At 44.9% G+C, this 27,307-nt stretch overlaps 1 protein-coding gene across 3 annotated transcripts in view; it reads right to left on the minus strand.

Annotated features, from left to right (window-relative positions):
- The window catches only part of CEP68 (centrosomal protein 68), a 63,062-nt gene extending 41,187 nt beyond the window's left edge, over window positions 1-21,875 (minus strand). For all 3 annotated transcript variants that reach the window (XM_085019046.1, XM_021087449.2, XM_085019048.1), the window contains exon 1: window positions 21,712-21,875. The gene's annotated coding sequence lies outside the window, so the exon portion shown is untranslated. The remainder of the gene's footprint in view (window positions 1-21,711) is intronic.
- Window positions 21,876-27,307: the final 5,432 nt, after the last annotated feature.

Consider the following 27,307-nt stretch of genomic DNA (forward strand, 5'->3'; position numbering starts at 1 on the left):
ACATTATTTCTCAGCTGCTTCACTAGCAGGAACATCATGTGTCCAAGCTGCAGCTTGCAGGGAGTGGGGCCAGAAAGTACCCAACTCCCTCAGCTTCCACACGGAGATGTGTGGTCCTGTCTTCTGCCAGGACTCATACAATGGGGGAGGCTCCTCAAATAGGGAAGGTATTTGGATGCTGGGTAGACAAAAAAAAAAAAAAAAAAAAAAAAAAAAACGTGAGGAGGAGGCAGTGGAAGAGGAAAAGTGAAAAAGAAAGTAAAGAAAAGAAGGCAAGAGAAGGAACATGGGAAGGGAGGGAGGAGAGAGAAAAAACAGCTGCTACATTTTCTTCTGCTTCTCTGCTCCCCAACTGTTTGGAAAGCTTACCTGCTGTAGGAGAGAAAGACACAGAGAGTTCCTGACGAAGTAATTTAAATTCTTGGATATTCATGTGCACACAGAATGATGCCTGCCATTGCAGTAAGCAAAGGATGTTGCGGTTATCAAGCCATTAGACACCCAGCCCCATAAATGCACCCTAAGGGGATTCAGGAAAAAACACAATACTGGCCCTAGATAGATAAGGTGTATGTCAAAGGAATAATTTCAGTGAGCCTAGACTCTTGTATCCTCCTGAACTTAGAAAAGTGCTAAATTCATTAACTTGAGATGTCTGGTTTTCTTCAATTAACAGTAATCTTTTAATGTTCTGACTACTTGGGTGTTTCTGTTTGTTGGTTTTTTTGTTTGGTCCCCTCCCCCCCAGAAAAACTCCTGTATATCTTGGTTCCTCCCTTATCTCTTTGGAGCTGACAAGCTGTATCCCAGGCTTCAGTCCTCAGTAAGTGAACTAAATGAAACATAAATCTCCACTTTTGAGCTGTGCATATTTTTTCAGTCAGCATCACTAAGATAGCTCAGTTACTATCTCTCTCCATTTCTACTGGTACTCTCCTGCCAGTACCAACCCCATCAGTCTGTGTCTCTTTAAAGCCCCAAAGAGATGATCTGGTTGTTTGGCTGGTCACTACTTAATAGAGGGTATCCTTGCTGGTCAGTGTTTCCACTTGAAACTATGTCAGCAGGGCTAGACCGGCCGCTCGCATATAATACCCTTGGCAACAGGGGAAAAAAAAAAAAAAAAAAAGGAAAATGTAAAAGTTGTGACTTAAGTTTTATGCGGGGCAAAATGAGAACTCTAGCCCAGGAAACAGCCTCTCAGACAGCTCTGAGGAACTGCTCAGAAGAGGTGGGGCGGTGGAGTCTGTATATATGTGATTGCAGTGAAGGGGGAGGGACAGGTAAGCAAACCCACATTTTGGCAGAAGGTTGCTGCTCGTCACAAGGAGCAGATGTCTCCAACAATGATTTCAGTGCTTCTCCAGATATGAGAAGATGCAAGACATTACGCTTATAAAAATCTTCTCCTAAAAATATCTAGGTCTCTGCAGAAGGCCTGTTCTGCCAGTTCTTCAAAGAGCACAGAGCGCCTCATTCCTGACCCCCCACCCACCCGCCCTGAACTTTTTTAAGGATGTGCTGCAGCTCAGAACTATGGTGGCTAGTGACTTCATTCTTGGAGAACCACATGGCTAGTGACAATTTTTAGTTGGTACCCTCCAGTCCATTCCTTTACCAGACACAACAACTTCTACAAAAGAGGGTTTAAACTGGGGGTTTCAGCAGGCATCTTGAGGCTTCTGGAAAGGGATAGTGTTGAGGAAGGAACTTTGCTTGGCCTTGAGAAATAAAATATTGCTTGTAATATCAGTAAGCAAAGGATGTCACTGCCATCAGTGACTGCAGCCACCTCCAAGGGTGAGAGCCCTGAGGGAACTGAGATTGCAAATAAGGAACGCCCCTTGATCTAACAGTCATGAGACTGCAGCCACCCTGACAGCGCAGCCTGAGGAAACTAAGGTGAGAAAACACAGGACACTGGCCCCAGAGAGCTGAGGTGCATCTCAAAGGAATGATATAAGTGAGCCCTGGCTCTTGCATCTTCTCATACATAGAAAAGCACTAAATTCTTTAACTTGAGAAATCCATTTTTTTTGTTTTTTGCTTTTTTGTTTTGTGGCTGTGTCCATGGGGAGGTTTCCAGGCCAGGCACAAACCTGCACCATAGCAGTAATATAAGCCAGAGCAGTGAAAACACCAGATCCTTAACCTGCTGAGCCGCCAGGGAACCCCTGATTTTCTTCAATTAACAATCATTTTTTGGGAGTTCTGCCCATGGCACAGTGGGTTAAAGAAACTGACTGTGGCAGCTCAGGTTGCTACAGAGGTCTGAGTTCAATCCCCAGCCCAGCGCAGTACGTAAAGGATCCAGTGTTGCTGCAGCTGTGGAGGGGATCACAGCTGTGGCACGGATTCAATCCCTGGCCAGGGGATTTCCATACACTGAGGGTGTGGCCATAAAATTAAAAACAAACACAGACAATAATCTTTGGATGTTCTGCCTACCTGCCCTTTGTTGCAAAAACTCCTATCTCCTATATATCCGGGCTTCCCCTCGCCTCCTCGGAGCAGTGTTCTCAGGGTTATCTGAGGTGCTGTCTCCTGGGGCTTGAAGGCCTAAGAATGTCCATCAAATAAAACATAACTCTCAACCTTTAGGTTGTGCTTTTTGTTTTTTTTTTTTGTTTGTTTTTTGGTCGACAGCCTATACATTCCATCTCGCTGACAGAAATAAGACATGCACAGAAGCAGCAGACTTGGGGTGAAAGGTGATCTTGGACAAAAAGTGAAAATGGTGTTGATTTGTGGTCATGTGAAGCAAAGGAGCTGAAGTTCAGGAATCAGGACTAGGGGGTGAAGATGGCAGAGTGGGTCATGTTGACATGCAAAAATTAATAAGCAGAAACCTCAAGAAAATAGCGTTTGGAGACCAGAGCGGGGTCTGCCACAACAGCAGAGCCCAGCAGGAAGAAGAAACATTCTTGGAGTTCCCATCGTGGCTCAGTGGTTAATGAATCCGACTAGGAACCATGAGGTTGCAGGTTCGATCCCTGGCCTTGGAACCTCCATATGCCACGGGAGCAGCTCAAGAAAAGGCAAAAAGACAACATCAATGACAACAAAAAAAGAAATATTCTTCTTTCCTGGCAAGGACCCAGCAGCAAAGAGCCGTGGACGCTAGTCTACCACAGCCCCCACTTCCTTTCCTTCTATGAAAGAGTCTCCTTCCTCGGCTGAGGGAATGTGCTCACCATTGTTGCAGACCCCAACTTGCCACTTTCAGCTGATCCTAAATAAAGCCGTCTTTGCTGGAGAAATATCTGGCAGTTCACTTGTTTTAGGTTAACAGACCTGATAGCAGAAAGCTTTAGACAGGAAAGAGTGTTCCATAGGCGTGGAAGAGACTGGAGAGCTGGGAAAGCCAAGGGCAGGTGACGTCATAATTTCTATTCCTTCAACCATTTTCACCTCTTCCCCCTCCTCAAGCCTGCAGCAGACTCTGTGTTTACTCTTCTCTGGGGAGATTTGTGGCAGGATGAAAGAAGTTGCCTAAAAACATTCCTTTCCTGGCTTTGTTTTCAAAAGCCTAACCCCCCTGCCCACAGCGACTTGGTGCACCTGTGCCTTGGGGAGAGGCGGCGGAAATGGCTCTGAGGCAAACCTGAGCAGAGGCACTGCTGTGTTTCCCCCAGAATAAAAGACCTTCGCTGGCTGAGGGAAGGGTCCAGGCTCCTGCAATAGCCAGGGCCTGGGCCCTGCTCTCCGATGACACCCCAGGGGCTGGCCAGACCTCAGAGGCAACAGTGAGGGGTTCCCAACCTCACCGGATCTCCACATGTCCCAAGGGTGGCATGAGAGTGAGTGGCAATTAGAGCTGAGGCAATTCACAGAAGTAGAGGAATTACTGATTGAAAGGGAATTATTGATTAAAGGGTTTTTTGGGCTGCTCAGTGGCATATGGTGTTCCCAGGCCAAGGATCAGATCTGAGTTGTGACCCAAGCCACCACAACCCTGGATCCGTAACCCACTGTCCTGGGTGGGGGATGATGATGCATCCTAGCACTGAAGAGATGCCACCAATTCCATTGCACCACAGTGGGAACTCCAAAAGGGTATAGATATTTTTAAGGGTCTTGATACATACAGCTCAAATGTCCTCTGGATGGGTTGTGCCTTTTCAGACTTAGATTTTAAAACTAGGACCTCTCCTCAGCAAGGCATGGCGAGAGACTGGAAACCTGTTAGGAGGATCTTGCTTGCTGTATCTCACAGGAGACATGAGGAAAAGCCAAAGTAAGATGATGGCAGTAGGGAAAGAGGAAGGGACAAATCCCAGTGTCATTTAGGAGGTGATGATATCAGTAAACCGTCTCAGCCTGTCAGTAAAGGAAAGAGAGTAGCCGAGAGTACCTTACCAATTTCCAGCTTTAAAACCTGGGTAGATGGAAATTCTATCACCCAGGTAGCAGGGTGGTTTGGTGGAAAGAGACTGTGCCATGGATATAACTGCCCCAGTTCAAATCCCAGGCTCCCCCCACACCCCAATCAGCTGTGCAGCCTTGGGCAGGTTACTGAAAAAGCTCTGAGCCCATGTGCCTAGATTTCCTCACTTGTGAAGTGGCCACAGTAACATCTGTCAGTCTCCTGGGTTACTGTAAGGATTAGATGTGAAATGGTTTTCAAGCACCTGGCCCATTGTGGCTTTGAAGAAATGAAGAAAACTAATATGGATAGAAGAGGATATAGAATAAAGAATACATGTCATTTGTCCAAACGACCCAACTGAAAAATGGGAAGACCTAAACAGACATTTCTCCAAAGAAGACAGTCTTTGAGAGATAACCAATAGGCACATGAAAAAATGCTCCAACATCACATCAATTATTAGAGAAATGCAAATCAAAACTACAATGAAGTACCACTTCGCACTGGTTAGAATGGCCATCATTAATAAGTCTGTAAATAACAAATGCTGGAGAAGGTGTGGAGAAAAGGGAACCCTTTTACACTGCTGGTGGGAATGCAAATTGGTACAACCACTATGGAAAACACTATGAAGGTACCTCAGAAAACTAAATATAGAACTACCATATAATCTAGCAATCCCACTCCTGGACATACTTGGACAAAACTTTCATTGAAAAATATACTCCTGTGCTCATCAGCACTATTCACAATAGCCAAGACATGGAAATGACCTAAATGTCCATTGACAGATGAATGGATTAAAGAGATGTGGTACATATACACAATGGAACACTACTCAGCCATAAAAAAGAACAAAATAATATCATTTGTGGCAACATGGATGGAGCTAGAGACTCTCATACTAAGCGAAGTTAAGTCAGAAAGAGAAAGACAAATACCATATGATATCACTTATATCTGGAATCTAATATATGGCCCAAATGAACCTGTCTACAGAAAAGAAACATACTCATGGTCATGGAGAATAGACTTGTGGTTGCCAAGGGGGCTGGGGTAGGGAGTGGGATGGATGTGGGCATTTGGGGTTAGTAGATACAAACCATTACATTTAGAATAGATAAGCAATGAGGTCCTGCTGTATAGCACCGTCTTCTTGGATAGACCATGATAGAAGATAATATAAGAAAGGGAATGTATATATGTATGACTGGGTCACTTTGCTGTATAGCAGAAATTGTCACATTGTAAGTCAACTATACTTTAATTTAAAAAAGAACAATATGTAGTTTAAGAGAAATTGTGTTTAAGATGTCTGCATGAGATTCCATGCAGCAGACTCTATCTTGGTTCTTGGTATGCTTTTTTGGTTTTTTTGTTTGTTTGTTTTGTTTTGTTTTTTTAAGGGTCGCAACCCGGGCATATGGAGATTCCCAGGCTAGGGGTCGAATCCAAGCGGTAGCATACTCCTATGCTACAGCAACACCCGGAGCGGAGCCACGTCTGCTACCTACACCACAGCTCACTGCAACACGGGATCCTTAACCCACTGAGTGAGGCCAGGGATTGTACCTGCATCCTCATTGATGCTAGTCAGATTCATTTTCGTTGAGCCACGGGAACTCCTTGGTAAATTTTTTTAAGAGACCTAGAGGTATGAGACCAACTAGCAAAGAGAGGGTGATGATTCTGCTGCCCTTGGGATTCTCAAGATCGTCAAGTGGTGCAGTTCTCAAGTATGACCACAAGGTGGAGTCCGTTTTGTTGCAAAAGCTGCTTAGACTGTAGACTACTGGCAAACATTCACCAAGCACCTTCTCTGTGCTGGTTCACCTTGCTGAAGATTCCTGACTTGTACAGTGGGGGCTGCAGCTTAACAGGAGGGCAGTGAGTTTCTCTTTACACCAGGGGAGAGGTTGAGGTCTTGACTACTGAGGGACGTTTTCCTTCCAGGAGGGTCACTGATAAATCTAACCAGGTGCAGAATGAGTTCCCTAGGAGCTTGAAGTACTCTTCTATTTCTGCAAATGCACTTAGGAAAAAGGGGGCATTTAACAGGACTTGAGGAATTTCCTGGGGCTTTCTACCAAAGCTCTTCCTCGCCCTCCATTTCTTGAAAAAAAAGAAAAGAAAAAGAGGACACTGACTCATTTGAAAAAAGCCAATCTGACCAAAGGCACAGATCTTTCCTGTAGAGAGTGTTGGGGGACAGCAAACCTATCTATAATAAAATGCCTTATTAATAGGAATTACACTGTTATCAGCATTATTAATTTAAATATGTATTGAAAAAGATGGACTTATGAGTTAAAATCCAAACAGCAACTTTAGTCCTAAATCCCATCATCCCTTTTGGGGGGTGTGCAGGTTGATAATTTTTCCCCCTTTACCTACATTAAACCCTGCAATCCCCAGTATTAGTCTAATCCCTTTAAGTAAAAAGAGGTCATGGCTTTAAATCATGAACAGTCTCAATTTAACCATTAATATGTCAGTCCTAAGTAATCAGATCTCCAAACATGATTTTAAGTCTTCTCCCTTCTCCCTACAAGGGCGAACTAGGCAGTGTGGTGTACAGGGGAAGAAGTCATCTGTCTCCTCCTTCCCTGCCCCCCCCCCCCGCCCTCTGCTCCGGCCCCACCCCCTCCACCCCAGCTTCTCACCTCTGCCTTTTGGACCTTTAGGATTACAAAAGCTAGGATGCGAGGGGCGAGGTACGTTTTGACTCGACTCGAACTGCAGCAGGATGACTTCATGCTCTCTAGTCTGGAGGTGTTTAAAGCTGATTTTCTCAAGGGGTCTCTTTCAAGAACCCTAACACTGATGGTGTTTCACCTGAGTTCTCTTGACCTGGGAATTCAGCAGTTTCTTTGCTCCCTACACTGCCCCTAAGAATCCACTTTGGTCTTATTTTGGCAGAGGTTCCATTGCTCCTCTAGATGGCCCCATTAGTGGTTGTCTAACACAACTCCACGGGCTCCATCTCTGCTTCTCTCTCTCTCGGGTACCATCGGGTCCATGGGACATACACACTCACCCCTATGGCCTGATACACTGGGCATGCATGCCCATCCCAGCAGCAGCAACTCTTCCTCTTTCTTCTCCCAAATCAGCCGACCTCTTGCCTCTAGATTTCCTGAGCCAGGGAGATATTCCTCTCTTATCTCCACAGCTGCAGGGGACACGCAGAGCTTTCCAAGGGCTCTGCTTGAAGTCCCTTGTCACTTAGTCTGGGCAAAGGGAGGCTCTGGCCCACCCCATCATTCAGGGTCCAGTCAGGAGACAGAAACCACATCAGTTATTTTAACCAAGGAAATTGAACATGAAGACCTGTCAACAAGATATTGAAGAACCGAAAAAGCAAAAGAGCATTAAGGAATGGAGTGGCAGGAAGCCACTACCATGCCTAAGGGCTAAGCGCACAGAGAAGCCCCTGGAATTATTTAAATGGAGCAAGAAGCTTGTTGGAGGGGCCTATGGAGCTGAAACTCAGACCTATGAGGAGGCGGGTGCCAGCCAGCTGGTGCTGAATGCCTGAGGGGCTGTGATTGGTTGGATCAAACAGAGGTGAAAAAATATGAAAACTGGAATCGACTGTTGCTACTGGAACAAACTGTTGCTGCTGAGGTATAAAGCATGGCTAGGGTGGTGGGGACGGGAACAATAAGCAGACAGGAAGGAAAAAGCCCTTCTTCCTCCTCCAGCCTTGGGATCTCCAATAAGGGCAGAGGCTTAAAGGAGCAGCTGGCAAAGGAGGGTCCCCACCCAGGGTCACAAAGCCTAGAGCAGAGGGTGGATTTGAAGCAGAGAGACCTGAGCTACCTCCCTTCTTTATTACTCTAAAGAAATGCTGCAGGAAATCTTTCTTCTTGTCCAACCGCCAGTACTCTTTGATACACTCAACCTGGGTAATTTGTCTTACAGATGTCAGCCCTCTACTTTAAAAATCCTACAGATTAGTCTGACTCACAACTCACGTTAGTATCCAAAATCTATTGGATCTTGGTGCCTCCATTGAAACTTCTAATTTACATCAATTAAATAATAACAGCTAACATTTAACAGGCATTGACTATGCACCAGGCAGCACTAGGCAATTTACATATTAATAAATCTCATTTAATTGCCAACAGTTTTATTACCGTCATTAAATACTCTTATTGCTATTCATGTATCGTCATTTTATAGTGAAGAAACTGAGACGCATAGAGATTAAGGAACTTGCCTAAGCCTATACAATCAGTAAGTGATGGAGCCAAGGTTTGAACCCAAGCACTCGGGTTCCACAACCTGCATTCTTCATCACCAGTTAGATTACGTCGCAGACTAATTGTATGTGCCTTCCCCTCACCCAACTAATATGATGAAGCCCTAAGCCCCAGGGTGGGTGTTATTTGGAGGGAGAAAGTAATAAAGGTAAAATGGGATCATAAAAGCCGGACGGACCCTGATCTGATAGGATTAGTGTCCTTAAAAAAGAGACAATGGTGGGAGTTCCCATCGTGGCTCAGTGGTTAACGAATCCGACTATGAACCATGAGGTTGCATGTTCGATCCCTAGCCTTGCTCAGTGGGTTAACAATCCAGCCAGCATTGCCGTGAGCTGTGGTGTAGGTTGCAGACGCAGCTCGGATCCCGAGTTGCTGTGGCTCTGGCTTAGGCTGGCAGCTACAGCTCCGATTAGACCCCTAGCCTGGGAACCTCCATATGCCGTGGGAGTGGCCCAAGAAATGGCAAAAAAGACAAAAAATAAAAATAAAATAAAATAAAGTGCCTGAATCTATTTAAAAAAAAGAGAGAGAGAGAGACAATGGAGCACGTGAGCTCTTGCTGGAGGCACTGAGGAAGGACCAGGTGAGCATGTGGCAAGGTTGCAGCCATGCATAGGCTGGAAAGGAAACCTTACCAGAAACCAAAGTGACCAGCTCCCAGATCTTGGACTTCCTGGCCTCCACAATTGGGAAAATTAATTTCTGTGATTTAAGCCACCCAGTCTGTGGTAATTTGTTATAGCTGTCTGAATAGGCTGTTACAGACATATAGTTTTATTACACATATTATATAAGAAATTATATTATAGTTTACTCATTTTCAAGGGAATAATTGTATTAGAAAAAATGCATCATTACTAGTCCTCGACTAATTTCATTTCTCTTATATATTTTTAAAATTTATTTTATTGTAGTTGATTTACAATGTACTAATTTCTGCTATACACCAGTGATTCAGTTATATATGTATATACATCCTTTTTCATATTCCTTTCCAATATTTATAAGAGAATATTGAATATACTTCCCTGTCTATACAGTAGGACTTGTTGTTTATGCATCCTATATATATATATTCTGCTAAACTCAAACTCCCAACCATCCTTCCCCAACCCTCTCCCCCTTGACAACCATAAGTCTGTTCTCTGTTTGTGAGTCTGTTTCTGTTTAGTAGATAAGTTCATCTACGTCATATTTTATATTCCACGTGTAAGTGATATCATTTGCCTTTCTCTTTCTCATCTTCACTTAGTATGATAATCTCTAGGTCCTTTCATATTGCTGCAAATGGCACTATATCATTCTTTTTGGCCATGCCTTCAGCATGTGGAAATTCCTGGGCTAGGGATCAAACCTGTGTCATAGCTGTAACTACAGCCACAGCAGTGACAATGCCAAATCCTTAACCCACTGAACCACAAGGGAACTCTTATTTATTTCTTTTTTACAGCTGAGTCGTATTCCACTGTATATATGTACCACATCTTTATCCATTCATCTGACAATGACCATTTAGGCTGTTTCTATGTCTTTACTATTGTAAACAGTACTGCAGTGAAAACTGGGGTGCATGTATCTTTTTGAATTATAGTTTTGTCTGGGTATATGGCCAGGAATGGGATTGTTGGATCATATGTTAGTTTTATATTTAGTTTTCCGAGGAACCTCCATAGTGGCTGCACCACTTCACATTCCCACCAACCGTGGGGAGGGTTCTCTTTTCTCCACACTCTCTCCAGCATTTATTATGTGTGGATTTTTAAATGATGGCCATTTTCACTGGTGTGACCATTTCTCTCCTATTTTGACGGTCAGACTGTTTCCTTCCACTCCTGTAAGTAAAGAGCTGAGTCAGGGGTGTGAGGCAAGGTGATGTCCGTTCAGAACACCCAGCATCCTCAGCACGAGGATTCGCCCTCAGGTGTGCTGCTGACTGCTGCAATGAGTTTGACAGTCAGGTGGGCAACCATCTGGTGCTTCCCAGAACGACACAATAAATACATGGGAATGGCTCAAGCCGGGCAGGGCCAGGATCAGACTCCCAGCAGCCACAGAGCCCTCAGTCTAGCTCTGCAGGGAGTCCCAGCTAGCCCCTTTCCCCTGCCTAGTGGTGACTGATTTTTCAAGCTATCAACTTCATCACAATTATAGATACCAGCTCAGTGGCCCCCTCCCCAAAGTACCCCAAAGAAGCCATAAAAAAAACCTATTATAAGCACATTTCAACTTTCTAGGCCTCACTGTTGCCAACTGCAAGAGCTCCCAGACGCTTGACCTGGAAGTTCTAGAACCTTCACTCTATAGACCCAACTTCCAGTATCATCTTCTAATACTTCTCTACTTCACCGGAAGTTCTAGCCACCTGCCTATCCAAATATAGATCCTTAAACATGCCCCTCATTTTTCCACCTTGGTCTTGCTTATCTGTTCCCTATTTCTCAAAAGTCCTTTCCTCATTTCTCCTTGTTCCAATCTCAGTCATGCTCAAAAATTTATTGTTATTTGTAAAGGTTATGTTTCAGGTAACGTTCGAACAATAGAGAGAGGGAGTTCCCCTGTGGCTCAGTGGGTTAAGGATCCAGCACTGTCACTGCAGTAGCTCTGGTTACTGCAATAGCACAGGTTCGATTCTTGGCCCTGGGAACTTCACATGCTATGGGTGCAGCCAAAAAAAAAAAAAAAAAAAAAAAACCAATAAAGGGAATGTGCTGGCTCGTATAACTGAGAAATAACCTTCTAATCTGTCTTTTGCACGGTCAGCTTGTCTCCAGCCACCTACCCCCGCACCTCCCTATTGGCTCCCTCTCCCCTCTCCTAGGAGTAGTAGGTGGGCTCCATGTCTCCTTTTTGCCTTTCCATGTCTTTCTATTCTTCTCCATGTTGCTCAGTGCCCCTGCAGGCTGACCTGGATTACAATAGTGGGCTCCTCTGCTCTCTGCCTTCCATTCGGGTTGGGTCAGTGTGGAGTACCAGCAAGAGCTCAGCAGATGGTGGGGGTGTTTATCAAACCTCTGTCTTTTGTAGCACAAACCACAGATAGCCTCCATCCTTCCCCAAGGGGTAACAGGGTCCACACAGCACTTGCTGTCTCTGCAGTCCAGTAACCACCCTCTGCGGGGTCCTGAGTGATAATGGTCCTGAAATACTTACTATGCCTTGAGTCTTCCCTCCACCTTTCTCCTACCTTTGTAAACAGTCCATTACTTAATCGCTCCTCGAACTGCCCCATTAGAGTGTGCCGTCTGTTTCCTGCTGAGACCTTGACTTAGAGCAGGTGTTCCCCTTACACGATAGCAAAGTGGTTTGCGATAGCCCCAAAGCACGCAGCTTCACTGCACGCCACTCAAGGGAGGGAGCAGTTCTCATTGAGCTGCTTCAATAGAAGGAAGACAAAGCTTCTTGCCTATAAGCCCAGCAAATATCTTGACATTCTTTGGCTTCCACTGTACATCCCACTCCTGAACCCATCACTGTGGTGGTGATGGCGGTGATGAGAATGGGAATATGCTGACCCACTTAAACAAGAGTCCTCTCTGGTCCTGAGGTGGGGCCATTTCAACCAAACTCTGTGACTGAAACAGATGAGGGCTGACTCCCTCAAAACAAAAGCAAGGTGTGACAGTCCCAAATGGAAAGAGGAGGGACTGCAGCACCCATCCCCCGCAAGAGCCATCTCCTTCTTTGAAGCCTGTGATGGTAAAGTTTACGTGTTGACTTGACCAGGCTGAGGGATGCCCAAAGAGCGAGTAAAACATTATTTCTGGGTGTGGCCGTGAGGCGTTTCTAGAAGAGATGAGTATTTGCACAGGTAGACTGAGTAACACATAGTCTCTTTCTCCTACTGGTTCTGTTTCTCTGGAGAACCCTGATAACACAAAGCCTGTCCTTAGTTCCCCAACAGGAGATGAAACAATGGCCAGTGTGATAGGTGTGGTTCCTGCCCTCGTGGAGTTTACTTCCAGGGTAGTTCGGGAGACAATTTAATACACAAATAAAAAATAATTATACGTTATGCTAAGTGCCAGAAAGGAAACAAACGAGGTGTTGGGAGAAGCAAAATATTGATGACCTACTTTAGATCAAGTGGTCAGGGAAAGCTCCTCGGAGCAGGTGACAGTTAGCGGAGGCTGGGGAGCCAAGGAATCAACAAGGGCAAGGGGAAGGCAGGAATTCCAGGCATCCTGGTAAGCACAGGCTTGTGAATGGGTAAGTGTCAGGGGCATGAGGAGACTACACGAGGCCTGGTGGCTGGAGTGAGGTGGGCAAGGGGTAGAGTTGCTTGGATGGGGCGGGAGAGGCAGCGAGGCTTCCTGCACCAGGGTGTGGACTCCATTCTGGGTGCAGAGAGGAGCCGCTGAAGGATTTTAAGCGGGGGTGAGCTTTACTCCAATTCCCATCTCTCTCTTTTTTTTTTTTTTTTTTTTAAACAGGGCCACACCTGCAGCATATGGAAGTTCCTGGGCTAGGAGCTGAATCAGAGCTTCAGCTGCCGGCCTAAACCACAGCCACACCAGATCTGAGCTGCATCTGCGACCTATGCTGCAGCTTGTGGCAATGCTGGATCCTTAACCCACTCAGCAAGGCCAAGGATAGAACCCACATCCTTACAGAAACAATATCACATCCTTAATACAGAGCCATGATGGGAACTCCCCAACTCACATCTTGAGATCACTCTAGAAAAAGGGGCACTCATTTGGAACTTGCTGCAGGAGTCTAGGTGAAAGAGGGCAGAGACCCAGACAGGTGCCAGCTGTGGGATGGAGAAACCAAGCAAACCCGAGATCTACTTTAGAGGTACCATCAGCAGGACTGTTTTATTCTAGGCAGGCAGTGGGTGGGCGGAGGTGAAAGCAGCAACAGCAGGTGGACGCGTCCTCAGCTGCAGGCCTGGGTCCTGAGTGGCAGTGATGGGGGAGGGAATCAGGAGTGCCCGGCAGGGCCACTCTGCATCTCGGATCCTAACCACAAATTCCAACAAGAGTCTGGTTGGCTCCCTTTGGGTCAAGCACCCCCCTGGTCTGTTAGCTACGCTGAGCTGGAGGAAGGCACACAGGAGTGGACAAGGGCCTGCCTAAATTGGCTAGCAATCTTTTAAAAGGTGCAAATAAGCATGCGAATAACCTACAAAGCATGATAAGGCCCAGGATAGACACACTGGGGTATCCTCCCAGCCCACCAGCCATTCATTCCTCTTTCTCTCCAATCCGGTTCAGCTGCCCAATCTGGCCCCCGGGGGAGGGGCAGCTGTAGCTAAAGGCAGAAAGAGACTCCGATGTGAGAAAACAAACAAGAGCAACAATAAGGTGGAGAGCAAGGTGGAGTATGTCCTTAGACATGTCTCTGGTTTGGGGTCCAAAGATTTGACAACCCCAAGATGAGTTTTGCGTACTCTGATTTCTCACCGACTCCAAGTTACTTCAACATTTATACATGCACTAATACATCATTTATACACGAATAAATCTACACAGTGTCTTTTTCCCCCACATATTGGAATAACTTTTATTTACTGTCTTTTTTTTAGGGCTGCACCTGTGGCATATGGAGGTTCCCAGGCTAGGGGTCTAATCGGAGCTGTAGCCGCTGGCCTACACCACAGCCACAGCAAAGCAGGATCTGAGCCTCATCTGGGACCTACACCACAGCTCACGGCAACACCGGATCCTTAAACCACTGAGCGAGGCCAGGGATCGAACCTGCAACCTCGTGGTTCCTAGTTGGATTCGTTAACCACTGAGCCACGATGGGAACTCCTCAGAATAACTTTTAAAAATAGGTTTCAAGTTACTTTATGGATCTCTTTAAATTTTCTGCCTACTTGGAAAGCCCTCTGCGTCCATGGAAACTTATCCATGAATCCTTATTTATAAACCACTGGGTACTCTGGGACACTGATATCGGCTAATTCACTGGTACGAATGGTTTCTCTCTGTCTAGCTGAGAGAAATACATGTACAACATAGACCTCAGGTTTACCCACCTCCTCTTTTTTTTTTAATTTCTCCAATACATTATTTTTTTTCTACTGTACAGCATGGTGACCCGGTTACACATACATGTACACATTCTTTTTTCTCCCATCATCATGCTCCATCATAAGTGACTAGACGTAGTTCCCAGTGCTACACAGCAGGATCTTATTGCTAATCCATTCCAAAGGCAATAGTCTGCACCTATTAACCCCAAGCTCCCAATCCACCCCACTCCCCCCTTCCCACTTGGTAACTACATGTACATTCTCCAAGTCTATTCTCCAAGTCCATGATTTTCTTTTCTGTGGAAAGGTTCACTTGTGCCGTATATTAGAGTCCAGATATGAGTGATATCATATGGTATTTGTCTTTCCCTTTCTGACTTCACTCAGCATGAGAGTCTCTAGTTCCATCCATGTTGCTGCAATCCTCTTTCTATCTTAAATGATTATTCGCTGCTGTTCCACTGGGTGACCTGGACAAATCACTTGTAAAATGGCACCTGTAACTGTGCCAACCTCACTGGGTTGTTCTGAGGATTAAATGGGATAATCTGTGTAAGCCACTTAGCACAGGGCCTGGCACATAGTAAACCAAGCACTCAATCACAGTTGGCAGCTAATGACGTGGAAGAAATAGAGTATCTCTGAATGTGACCATGGAGTGGGTCTCCAGCACATAGTGTGACGTGAGAAAAGCAAGGCAGAGAAAATTAAACAGAAAATGCAACCATATTAAATATATAAAACACTAAATATATATACTTATATATTATATATACACTTGTATTTCAAAACCAAATAATAAAATCTTGAAATGATGACCGATGGGGATAAAGGGAACAGGGTCATGTGGGAGGAGGAAGACAGAGAGAGAAGGCAGAGTTCTCTGAAAATAACTTCATTTGTGGATTAGACTTTGGAGTCATGTAGATAATTTACATAATTATAAAATAACATTCTAAAATGTTAAAGTCATCTCTAAAAGTAAAAACAAACAAAATTCACTTTTGGGGATAACGACCCAGAAAAGGAACTCTACTAAGTGACTGTAAAACATAGTAATTTACGTGCACATCCCCAGTTGGCAAAAAAGAGCATGGGCTTATCAGACACAACCTAGAATAGATTTATAAGGAGATCCTGCTGAATAGCATTGAGAACTATGTCTAGATACTCATGTCGCAACAGAAGAAAGGGTGGGGGAAAAAACTGTAACTGCAATGTATACATCTAAGGATGACCTGACCCCCTTGCTGTACAGTGGGAAAATAATAAAAAAAAAAAAAAAAAAAAAAAAAAAGAGCAGCCAAAATGGAAGTATTAAGCTATGGAAAGTAATCGGGGTTTTTTTGGTCAGGTTCACAGCATGTGGAAATTCTGGCGCCAGGGACTGAACCCGTGCCACAGCAGTGACTGGAGCCACAGCAGTGACAATGCCAGATCCTAAACCCACTGCACCACCAGGGAACTCCCAAGTAATCTATTTTTTGCTAGCAGAATTGTTATTCTGAGATCCTTATGCGTTTGTTTTTTTATGATAAAGCAGTACAAGATGTGACATTGTAATTCTGGCACAGAATACAAGAAGACTAAATGAGAGCCAGGATTCTCGGGGTGGGAGAAAGGCGACATGGGTATAACAGAAGAGGTCAAGTAAAATCCCTCTGGTCCTGATTTGGAAGGGGAACCATCAGGAAGAATTCAGTGTGTATTTCTTAGCTCTGTCCATGGAAAAGTCCTTTTTTTTTTTTTTTTTTTTTTTAGAAATAATGACCAACCCTAAATTAATAATGAGCAATCCTAAACTCCAGATGGTGGCCTCATGTGTTAAAATGTACCCACGGGATATTAATTTATGGAGGTGACTAAGTAGGTAATGCCATTGAAAGAGGAATTTGTTACATTTACCAAGAGCAGGGGCCAACCATATCATGCTGGGCTACATGGGGCAGCCCCAGGTTTGGTTGGGAGGCCTAAGGAGTGAGGAGAGAGCACAGTCCAGAGGCTTTCTTGAGTTTTCCGTGGGGAAGGCAAGGCAGGGCAGGGTAAGCATTTTAAGAATGGATAATCTGAATAATGTTGGTGGGCTCTGGGCTATGAGGTAGTCTTTAGTCGTCTGGTCCCTGGCCCTGGGTTGATTTAGGGCAGGGGACATACTGACTTGGTGTCCGAGAGTTAAAGAAGATGGTTGGGGGTATGGATTCAGCATTGGTTGGTTTGCACATGAAAAGTACTTTTTTGCAGGTGAGTTGTTTATTATTTTAGGAACTAGCTAGCCCTGGGAAAGGCAGTCTCCTCCCAGTCAGCAAGGCTCCCTAAGATGTCAGAACATCATAAATTTAACACATGATTAATACATCTCAAAATACCATTTCCCACTGAGAGGAAGCTATAGTCCTTGGAGAAATGGTTGGCTCCAGGCCATATATGCAATGAGCCTGGAAGATCTTGTCACACCAGAGAGGAAGGAGGCTTTCCAAGACAACTTGGGGTGTCCCAAAAGGACTCAAGAGCCAAGCGAGAAACCTCCCACTGGCCAAAGATGGGGTGATTTTAGCATCAATAAAGATTACAACTGCAATGGATTAAAACACATCAAATATATTTAAAGTTACAAGGTGACAATGTTACTAAAAAAAAAAAAATGTATTGTTTCTGAATGGAGGATGCTAGGAAGTCAACTCAGTGTTTTGAAAACCAGTAAATAAAGAAAAAGAACCAAGCATTTATCCTGTTTTCTGTATGAACTGTACCACTGGGTAACCCACAGTAAATGAAGGGCATTTTTGTCGTTTCAGTGCTACATAAGGAATGGCGGAATTAGACTCTCAGCATCTGATACGTCCATAATATATTAAAGGATCTACTGAGTGTCAACAACTCTTGCTATAACAAAAAGACAGCCTGACTCAAGAGTCTCCTGTGAGAATACACCACTATTTAGGAAGCTGTCCTGCAAAAACATTGAACCTGAACGAGCCTCTAGTTCCAACAACCAATGTATAAGAAATTTAAAGGAGAGGTGAGAGAAACAGTCAGTTATGCCACCATAGAGCTGAAATCCGCAAAATCCAGGCTGCGGGAAACCTTCCAGGCCCAAAGCCCTACTGTAGTCATCGAATTCATTTGAATGAAAAAGTACTAATTGGGGCAGAGGTGGGGGGGGGGGTGAATAAGAACATATCAACCAGTATCCATATAGACCTGATATAGGTCCTAATTCAAATAAATCTTTTGAATGGTATAATTTTATGAAGCAATTGGAAATTTGAACTCTTGACTAGGAGTTTGGTTATATTAAAGAATTATTAGAGTTCCCTTGTGGCTCAGCAGGTTAAGGATCTGGCATTGTCACTGCTGTGGCTCTGGTTACCACTGTGGCATGAGTTTGATCCCTGGCCTGGAAACTTCTACATGGCACAGGTAGAAGCCCCCCCCCCAAAAAAAAAACCTCTTATTTTTTTAGATATGGTATTGGAATCCGGGGGATTTTTCAAAGAGTCCTTATTAGAAATATACACTGAAACATTTATGGCTAATTATATGATGTCCGGAATTTGCTTCAAAATAATACAGGAGGGGGGATGTGGGTGGGTATCGATGATTGGTCAGTAGGTGATGGTTACTGACCAATAGCATAAATAGCATAAAGGCTTTTTATGCTATTCTTTTTTTTTTTTTTAGGGCAGCACCCGAGGCATATGGAGGTTCCCAGGCTTGGGGTCGAATCAGAGCTACAGTCACTGGCCTACACCACAGCCATAGCAACATAGGATTCAAGCCGCATCTGCAACCTACACCACAGCTCACGGCAATGCCGGATCCTTAACCCACTGAGCAAGACCAGGGATCAAACTTAAAACCTCATGGTTCCTAGTCGGATTCATTTCTGATGAGCCAGGACAGGAACTCTTTTTTATGCTATTCTGCTACTTTTGTATTGATTTAAAATTTTCCACAACAAAAAGGTTTTAAAGGAAAATCTTTAAATGCAAGGTAACAACCACAAGTTAGCAATTACCCTCTCTATTCTCAGACCTACACCTCTGGCTACCCTATAGCCCACTAATGTGAAAAGCCCCAAAGACTAGCCAGCTATTGGCCCGTCAAGATTCAGCTTTCAAATTCTCCCCTAATAGAACTTTCCAGGCACATCTGTAATAAGATCCTATTAATTCTTACAGAAACAAGATAGTCTAGATTTAATTAATCATTTAGGTGATATAAAAAACCACCTCTTTATGTTAAATGCTAATTATCTTGATGAAACTTTTTCTAAAATGTCTTATATCATTCCCTGTCACAGGAAATGGAGTAACAACTTTTTTAAAAAAATTTACGACTCACAGTCGTTGTCTCATTGTCAGGAAACCTCAGTCACTCAGCTGGCTGTCCTCTAGCCTAGGAGGCTATTTAAATAGCTGCTGTTATCAGTGTTCATTCAAAAGCCGGAGACGTTTATTCTCCTCTGGATGGCGAGCCTCCTGTTTCCTCCTCCTTGCTGCGGTCAGCATGTCTGCTCCCTAGCGCCCCTTCTTGTACATACAGTCTGTTCTCTGCCATCCTTTTCACACCCCTCATCGCAGCTAATAAGGTGCCCTGTTCACAGTAAGTACCCAGTCACCACTTACTGAATTGGATTAAACCTGGGAAGAATGGAAGGTTGCCAGAGGAAATCAAATAATTAAGCTTATTAAATCATTAACTTTAATTTTAGACACTTCACTTAAGCTGCTGCGTGTAGTTTGGGAATTCATACCTGAGTTCCAAATGGTTGAGGTTGCCAGGAGCCTGGCTGTTGAAGTAAGTGGGGTGGGGATGAGGCAGCTCTATTACACATTAAAATGTATGTTTGCAGGCGCACATAATTGCTGCTAATTTGTACTCCAGGAAGAACAAAAGTAGCAAATTGATAAAGGAGTTCTATTTCTACTTCTAATATGAAGAATAGCCCTGATTACCTTAAGTACAACCCCTACCTTCCCTGTAGATACCAGTGTACGCAAATATTGCCTGAAATTCCAAGCTACATGTTGAAATTAAAATATATTTTTTATAAAAGAAGATGAAATATTTTGACTATAACAAAGAATTGTGTAAATTGTATGGAAGGAAACCACCTAATCTTCATTTAATTGGTCTTTCCCACTAAAACATTTGACCTTTATGATATAGTCCTGAAGTGTATGTTTAAACTCTAATTACTTCCTTTTTTTTTTTTAATGTCTTTTTAGAGCCGCACCTGCAGCATATGGAGATTCCCAGGCTAGGGACCCAATCCGAGCTGTAGCTGCGGGCCTACACCACAGCCACAGCCACACCAGATCTGACCTGCATCTGTGACCTACACCACAGCTCACGGCAACGCCGGATCCTTAACCCACTGAGCGAGGCCAGGGATGGAACCTGCGTCCTCATGGATACTAGTCAGATTTGTTTCCATTGCGCCACGACAGGAACTCCGGCACTTAATTATTTTTCACTAAATATAGTTTGGTTCAGGTGCAAACTGGAGTTATCCTAGATTTCCCTTGGTCTCATCTCATATCCAATTCATCCATAAACCCAGCTGAACCTACTACCTTCAAAATCCCTCCAGGATCAAGCCGTTGCAAAAGGGCACCACTCTCCCTCTCTTGAGCTTTGTTTTAATTCCTTATCTGTCCCTTACTTCCACCACTGTTCTCTGTAACTGGAATGACATTTAGAAGACAATTCTTATCGCATCTCTTTCCTGCTGTTACTTTCCAGCGGCTCCCAGGACACATCACACCTCACCATCATCTACTGTCTACACAACCAGCCCCTGCCTGCCTCTCAGAACTCATTTCTTCCACTTTCCCCCTCAGCCACTCTGTTCCAATCACATGAGCTTTCTTGCTGCTCTTTAAACATGCAATAAATCTGTTTTCAATGAATGGAATATAATAGTTGGTGAATGAGTGAGTAAATTCTAGAATAACTATATAATCAGTAACAGTCGGTACAAACTCATGCTAGCCCAGTCCAGGGAAATGCTTTTTTACCCATCTGGTCTAAACTAGTGGTTCTCAGCCTTCACCTGGTATCAGAATCACCTGGAGGTCTTGTTGAAACTCAAGCAGTCACCCCCACCCCCAGAGTTTTGGATTCAATAGTTCTGGGGTGGGCCTAAAAATATGCATTTCTTTTTTTTATTCTTCTGTCTTTTCAGGGCCTCTCTCACAGCAGATGGAAGTTCTCAGGCTAGGGGTCAAACTGGAGCTGCAGCTGCAGGCCTACACCACAGCCAGAGCAATGCAGGATCCAAGCCGCGACTGCGACCTACACCACAGCTCATGGCAACGCCGGATCCTTAAACCACTAAGCAGGGAGTGAACATCCATCCTCATGGATACTAGTCAGGTTTGTTTCTTTCTGCTGAGCCATGATGGGGGAACTCCGAAAAATGTGCATTTCTAATTTTCTAATAAGTTCCCAGTGTACCGGTCCAGGCACATACTTTGGCTTAAACATTCCAGCCCAGAAGGCCAATTCCACATTCTGGGCAGACATTTGGCAAATTTTGTCCTGCTGTTTGTTCCTGTCTGCTCTTAGAATGAAAAGATTAACTGCAGAAAGGTATGGAGAAAAAAAACCACTGGACCTCATTTTTTGACACTTAGCCACAGGGTGGCCCCCTAGCTCCAGTAATGACTCCACTGGCCCCCAATTAAAACAGCTTTTGTTATTTGGAGAAGTTCTCAATCATTTTTTTATTATTAAAAAAAAGTGAAATTAGCTGTTGGACCAGTAGTTAGTTTGCTGTGTACAAAAGGCTGTCTCATGAGGCACACAGGTGTCTTCCTCAGCAGTGTAAAATTTTGTACCCTGTTAGAAATCACTTCTGTCCTTCAGATGGACATAAGAGAGGGGAAAACAGGTTTGTAAGTGTGGGAAGACACTATATTCAGAAAATGAAAGGAGATTTCGCTGTAGCCGACAAGGGAGGGAACACACACAGGACAAACGTCAGGCTTAGGCTGTCTGCAGCCCAGGGCGCCCTGCGCGCAGCAGACACCATACAGGCTGACCAGCCTCTCACGCGCCTCGCACCCCGCCAATCCCCTCCTTACTGTTTTGAGGAGGGCGTCTTTCCTTCCTTCAGCAGCCAGCTACCCTTCCCCGGCGACTTCACCTCACCCTACCAAGGGGGCCGAGGACCAGAAGGAGGAGGAGGAGGAGAAAAGGATGGAGGATTGAGAGCTTGCGCTGTCGCCTTCCTGGGCGAGGCGTTGGTACCTGAGGGGCTGGGCTGGCAGCTGATAGGTCAAGGTGGCGAGGGCTGGGCGGGGCTGCGTGCGTGGACTCAGGGTGTGCGACCCCTCCCTCTTCTCGCCTGCGCACCTGTTCTCTTGTTTCTCTTTGCAGATTGAAACAATACCTGCGTTTGACACATTCAAGGAGGCTGGAACATGCATCCAAGGGAGAATGTGCAAAAGTTAAAAATAGCCTCCCATATTACAAGGGGCTTCTAGTCCCAGAAAGGGAAACAAAACTGTAACATTCCTAAGGACACTGTCCAATTGACATATTCTTCAATAATATAGTTTCAGTAGTTTAAATGTGATCTTTGCATGGACTAGGAAGTTGATCTTTTTTCCCCAATAAGGGTCTCATGGAGGCTAATAGGTTGACTGCTTTGAAACCAACTGGTAATCATTAGTCTTTCAGTTTTATTAAATATATGAGACCCATGCTTCTTATCACAAATATCATTCTTATTTCTCTGCTTTCTACTCATTTGAGAGAAAAAAAAAAAACCAAGGGGATGTACAACTTCAAATAGCTGTAAAGTAGCTATTGCCGAACAAATATAGAGACATCACAGAACCAGATCCACCCGCCCCAGGGGGGTTTGAAGTATTCGTTCTTTATGAAAATCTGCATGTGTCATATAACAGGCATTTAGGGGAATCCAGGCCTTGTCTGGGAGAGGGGGATGGGTCCTCTAAATGGAAGCTGTGGCAGGCCCTACCCATTAGCTCCTCAAGCCGCATTCTAACTCCCTCAGGTGTAAACCCTGGAAAACTAGAAACCATTTTCCTAGATTTCCTTGAAGCTCCGCCAAGCAGAGGCACCTGTGTGACACTTAGAAGGTGAGCTGGGGAAGGTGCAAGTGAGGAATGCAGGTAGAGCTGTAGTCTGTTGGGAAGTTGGGCTGCAGTAGCTGAGGTCAGGTTTCTACTGCCTGGTTCCTTGTGTCCAAGGTGCGAGGTGGTGGGCAGTGCCAGCAATGGACTATCTGTAAGGACAATACTTCTAGAACTCAGAACTCTTGGCTGCATTGCTCCTGGCTACTAGCAACCTGTCTGTTTCCTTATCCTTCTCAGAAATTCTGTGTGCTTCTTACAAATAGTCTGTCATCAATGCTTTTCTGCTGTTCATCACGGAAATGGATTGTGTTGTCTGTAACTTGAAGCCCTTACCAATAGGTAACTAGATCTAAATCACAGCTATTCACACTGGGCTCAAGGAGGTGTGTTGTGATATCATTCCCTTTAAATCCCCAGAAGTTGTGACAAATCTGTTACCCTAGTAACTGGTCACAGCTTTGATGGCTTCCTCCTACATGCGCAGTCAGAGGGGTTCTAGCGCTCCTTATCTGGCTGTGGATTCTGCCTGTTCCCCCATCCAGTTCCTTGAAGGTGTTCATTTTGAAAGCCAGCTGACACTCTTCCTTGGCACTCTGGTGGCACCTCCAGCACTGTCGCTTGGATGTCTTTTGACAGCTATCACCATGAGAATGCAAACATGATAGGGAAGTGAACATATTGACTTTTATGACTCAAAATGAAAAAACAAAGCACAAGTGCTCATTGATCCAGGGCTTGCAGTACAGGTTGCCATGAGAGCTCTCAGTGGAGGGAATATAATATTCCATCTACTTGCTAATAGGTATTGTTTAAAAAAAAACTATGTTAACCCTATTCTTCAGTATATAATTGCTCATGTGAATGGCACTACCAGCTCTGCATAGATCAATGCAAACTATAGTGTACTTTTACTGTACAAAAAGAAGGCAGGAAATTTGAACATAGAGAGTGAAAGCCACCTAGAGAGGCTGCATGTCAATAGTACTGACTAGACAGTGCGAGAAGGCACCTGCTAAGAAAGGACATAACGTGGCTGCTGCGACTCTAATGCTAAATTCCAGTGTGCAAGTATGTGTGTGTGTGTGGCGGGGGGTGGTTTCTCTTGTACCATCAATCAATTCTCCAACACCATCTTGGTGTCCTAAAATTCAACTCAATTCTGACACTATCCACGAGGAGAAAATATCAGATTCCACAGCTTAAGGACAGAGTCCCACCAAACTGCCCCCACTTCAGATGCCAACTGCAAGTCCAGGTTGTTACCTGTGCTTCTGACTGATCCGTTACAAATCAGAGGTTTCCATAGCCCCCTCCTTTGGTTTGATTAATTTGCTAGGGCTCACAGAACTCAGGAAAATACTTACTTACTAGATTACAGGAGTTCTCTAAAAGGATATAATTCAGGAACAGCCAGATGGAAGAGATGCATAGAACAAGGGATGTGGGAAGGGGCGCGCAACTTCTATGCTGAGTGTGCTGCTCTCCCGCAAATCCCTCTGTATTCACCACCCCAGAAGCTCTCCAAGCCCCATCCTTTGGAGTTTTTATGGAGGCTTCAAGACATTGGCATGATTGATTAAATCATTGGCCACTGGTTATCAATTCGAACCCCTCCCACCCCTCTCCCCTCTCCAGGAGTCAAGGGGTGGGATTGAAAGTTCCAACCTCTAACCACCTGGCTGGTTCCCCTGGCAACTGGCCTCCATCTTTAGGTGCTTGCCAAAAGTCACTTCATTAACATAAACCAAGTTGTAGTGGAAAGAGGCTGGTTATGAACAACAGGACACTCATTTCGCCTTTATGGCTCTGAAGCAATTTCAAGGAACTGAGGATAAGAGACCAAATACTCTGACAAAAGATGCTTCCATTATTCTTATCATTTAGGGAATTCCAAGTGTTTGGGGAGCTGTGGGCCAGGAACTGTGGATGAAGATCAAACATTTATGAGAAGTATATTTCAGTCACCTGAATGACCATTTATATATATATATATATATATATATATATATATATATATATATATATATAGCCCAGCTGTTTGCAGCCTTGGCTGCACATTAGAATCACCTGGGACTTGAAAAATGTACATTGGGAGTTCCCGTCGTGGTGCAGTGGTTAATGAATCCGACTAGGAACCATGAGGTTGCGGGTTCAGTCCCTGCCCTTGCTCAGTGGGTTAAGGATCCGACGTTGCCGTGAGCTGTGGTGTAGGTTGCAGACGCGGCTCGGATCCTGCGTTGCTGTGGCTCTGGCGTAGGCTGGCAGCCACAGCTCCGATTGGACCCCTAGCCTGGGAACCTCCATATGCCTCAGGAGCGGCCCAAGAAATAGCAAAAAGACAAAAAAAAAAAATGTACATTATTCAGGTCCAAACCTAGACCAATGGGATCAGACTCTTTGTAAGGAGCAAGCACTCACTAAGCTGAGGTGATTCTAATGAGAACCACTCCGGACACTCACTGAAACTTTCTTCCCAAAGAAGGAACACTTTTGAGCTTTATGCAGATTTTCTTTTTTCACCTTAAAGGCAGAGCTAGGGGACAGTTGTGCCCTAGAACCTGGGAAGTTCATTTGTACAAACCATCCTAAGAGCCCCAAGACTATCAACTCAGTCTCGTTGTGTCTTGCTCCAAATGATCCTAAATCTGCTAAAAATCTAGCCCAACGCTTTTATATATTGCTCCTAAGAAAAAAATGTAGGTTTGAGACATTGATTTGAGAAATTTTAGGATACTCAGTTCCAACTTTTTGATAAGATGAAAAACCAACGGAGAGTCCTAGCAGTCTTCCTTTGAGATGAGGACATTTCCTTTCAAATAACTTCAGATTCCCCACTTGCTATGTGTTCACTCACCGAGAGCCTCAAGGAAGGGGGCCTGCAGGTCAAGGGCACTGAGATCGGGAGTCAAACCAGAAGCCGGCCTTTGCCTCCCCAGAGCATGAGGAAAAGGGGCAGAGAGCAAATTCCTGCCTAGAAGGCGGTGCACCGCTGGGAGCAGCTGTCTGCCTTCAGAGCTGCAACTTGGCAGGGGATAACTGAAGAAAGGAAAGCCTGAGTTTTCAGAAGTGGGCTTCTGTTGTGAATTAGGGACGTTCGAGTGCATCCTAACAATTATGTATAAAGCCTGATTCCTTTTAAGCAGTTATCCAAATATTTTCAGGACAGATGTTTGAAATGGGCATGCTCCCATATCACACAGGCCCAGACTAGCAGAAGCTCTCATGGGTTGGAAGCGATCTTCCTCTTCATCTCTCCCAGGGGAAAAAGGGTTACACGTGAGCCAGCCACTCATTGGGCCTGATGCAAAGGGCCGCAGACTGACGGGGGAGCTTTCCTGCCACTCTGTGTGTGATTTGAGATCCAGCACTGACAGGATCTTCCCTGAGCCAGACGTTCTTCTGAGCTTTTTGCATCTATCAGCTCCTCTACTCTTCACAAGCCTATGCCACTACTAGGCTCATTATCCCCACTTCAAAGACAAGGAGGCTGAGGCGCAGAGAGGTTATCATGTCCAGGGTCACACAGCAGACAAGCAGCAGAGCTGGGACTGGATTCCTTGAGGCGCTCCTTGTGCCATCATTTATGCCATTCATGATGTCATCGGAAGTTCCTCTGGGCAGGCCCAGGGGACCCAACAGAAGAGCATTCTCTCTGCTCCTTTGGGAAAAGGTAGCTTACAGAATCATTGAAAAGCTGAACCAGAGTTCTCTTGTGGTGTAGCAGGTTAAGGATCTAGCTTTGTCACTGCAGTGGCTTAGGTCACTGCTGTGGCACAGGCTTGATCCCTGGCCCAGGAACTTTAACAGGTCAAAAGAAAAAAAAGCTGAACCACTGAGTACTAATCTCAGCCTCCAAACACTTCACAACAGAGAATCAAGGCAGCCACACTCCAAGATGGAATCTAAATGGTCATGAGTAACAGCCCCCTTCCAGCCCTCGAGCTCTGCATACTCTCTTCTCATCCCTTTGGTCCTTGCCCAGAAAGTAAAACTGGTTTCTATATTATATAAAGAGTTGGAAATATCCAAGTGAGAACAGGCCCCAGGGTCTAGAAACTAAGTCTTCCAGTGGGAGCTTGTAAGTTAATCCTATTATAAAAGGCTTCTAAATTCCCTAGTTGTGCTGGAATGTGGTGTCACTGAAAATGAGATGCTATAAAAAAAATGGGCTGGGTGTGGAGGTGACGGTAGGCACGGGCGACAGCTTTCTGTAGGGGCATTCTTCCAGCGTGGCTCTGCGCCTGCAGTAGATGGTCAATTAATGCCTGTTGACCTACTTGTCCTAACAAGACCTAACTTTAGGGAGGTATGCGGCAAAACCACTCAGGTTTGGCAGAGGCCCTGCTAGTGCTGAGCGGGAAGCGTCCAGGAGGCTGGACCCTCACCACTGCAAGCCACGTCACTGTGCATCCTGCAGCAGCTCTGCCCACCCCTGCAGCTCCCCCTGCCTCAGGATGTCAGGCTGGCTAAAGGCAGCTAGAAAAGCAATCAATTCAGGCACCCGCAAGCCATCCCCTAGAACTCCACCAGTAAATGCCATTTCAAAACCCAAGAAAGGAATAAAGGAACAAGCAGA

Source organism: Sus scrofa, chromosome 3 (assembly GCF_054392235.1).
Source record: "Sus scrofa isolate SSC_HxYL_T2T_F1_AM1 chromosome 3, Sscrofa_HxYL_maternal_Yorkshire_Landrace_v2.0, whole genome shotgun sequence".
Taxonomy (NCBI): Eukaryota; Metazoa; Chordata; class Mammalia; order Artiodactyla; family Suidae; genus Sus; species Sus scrofa.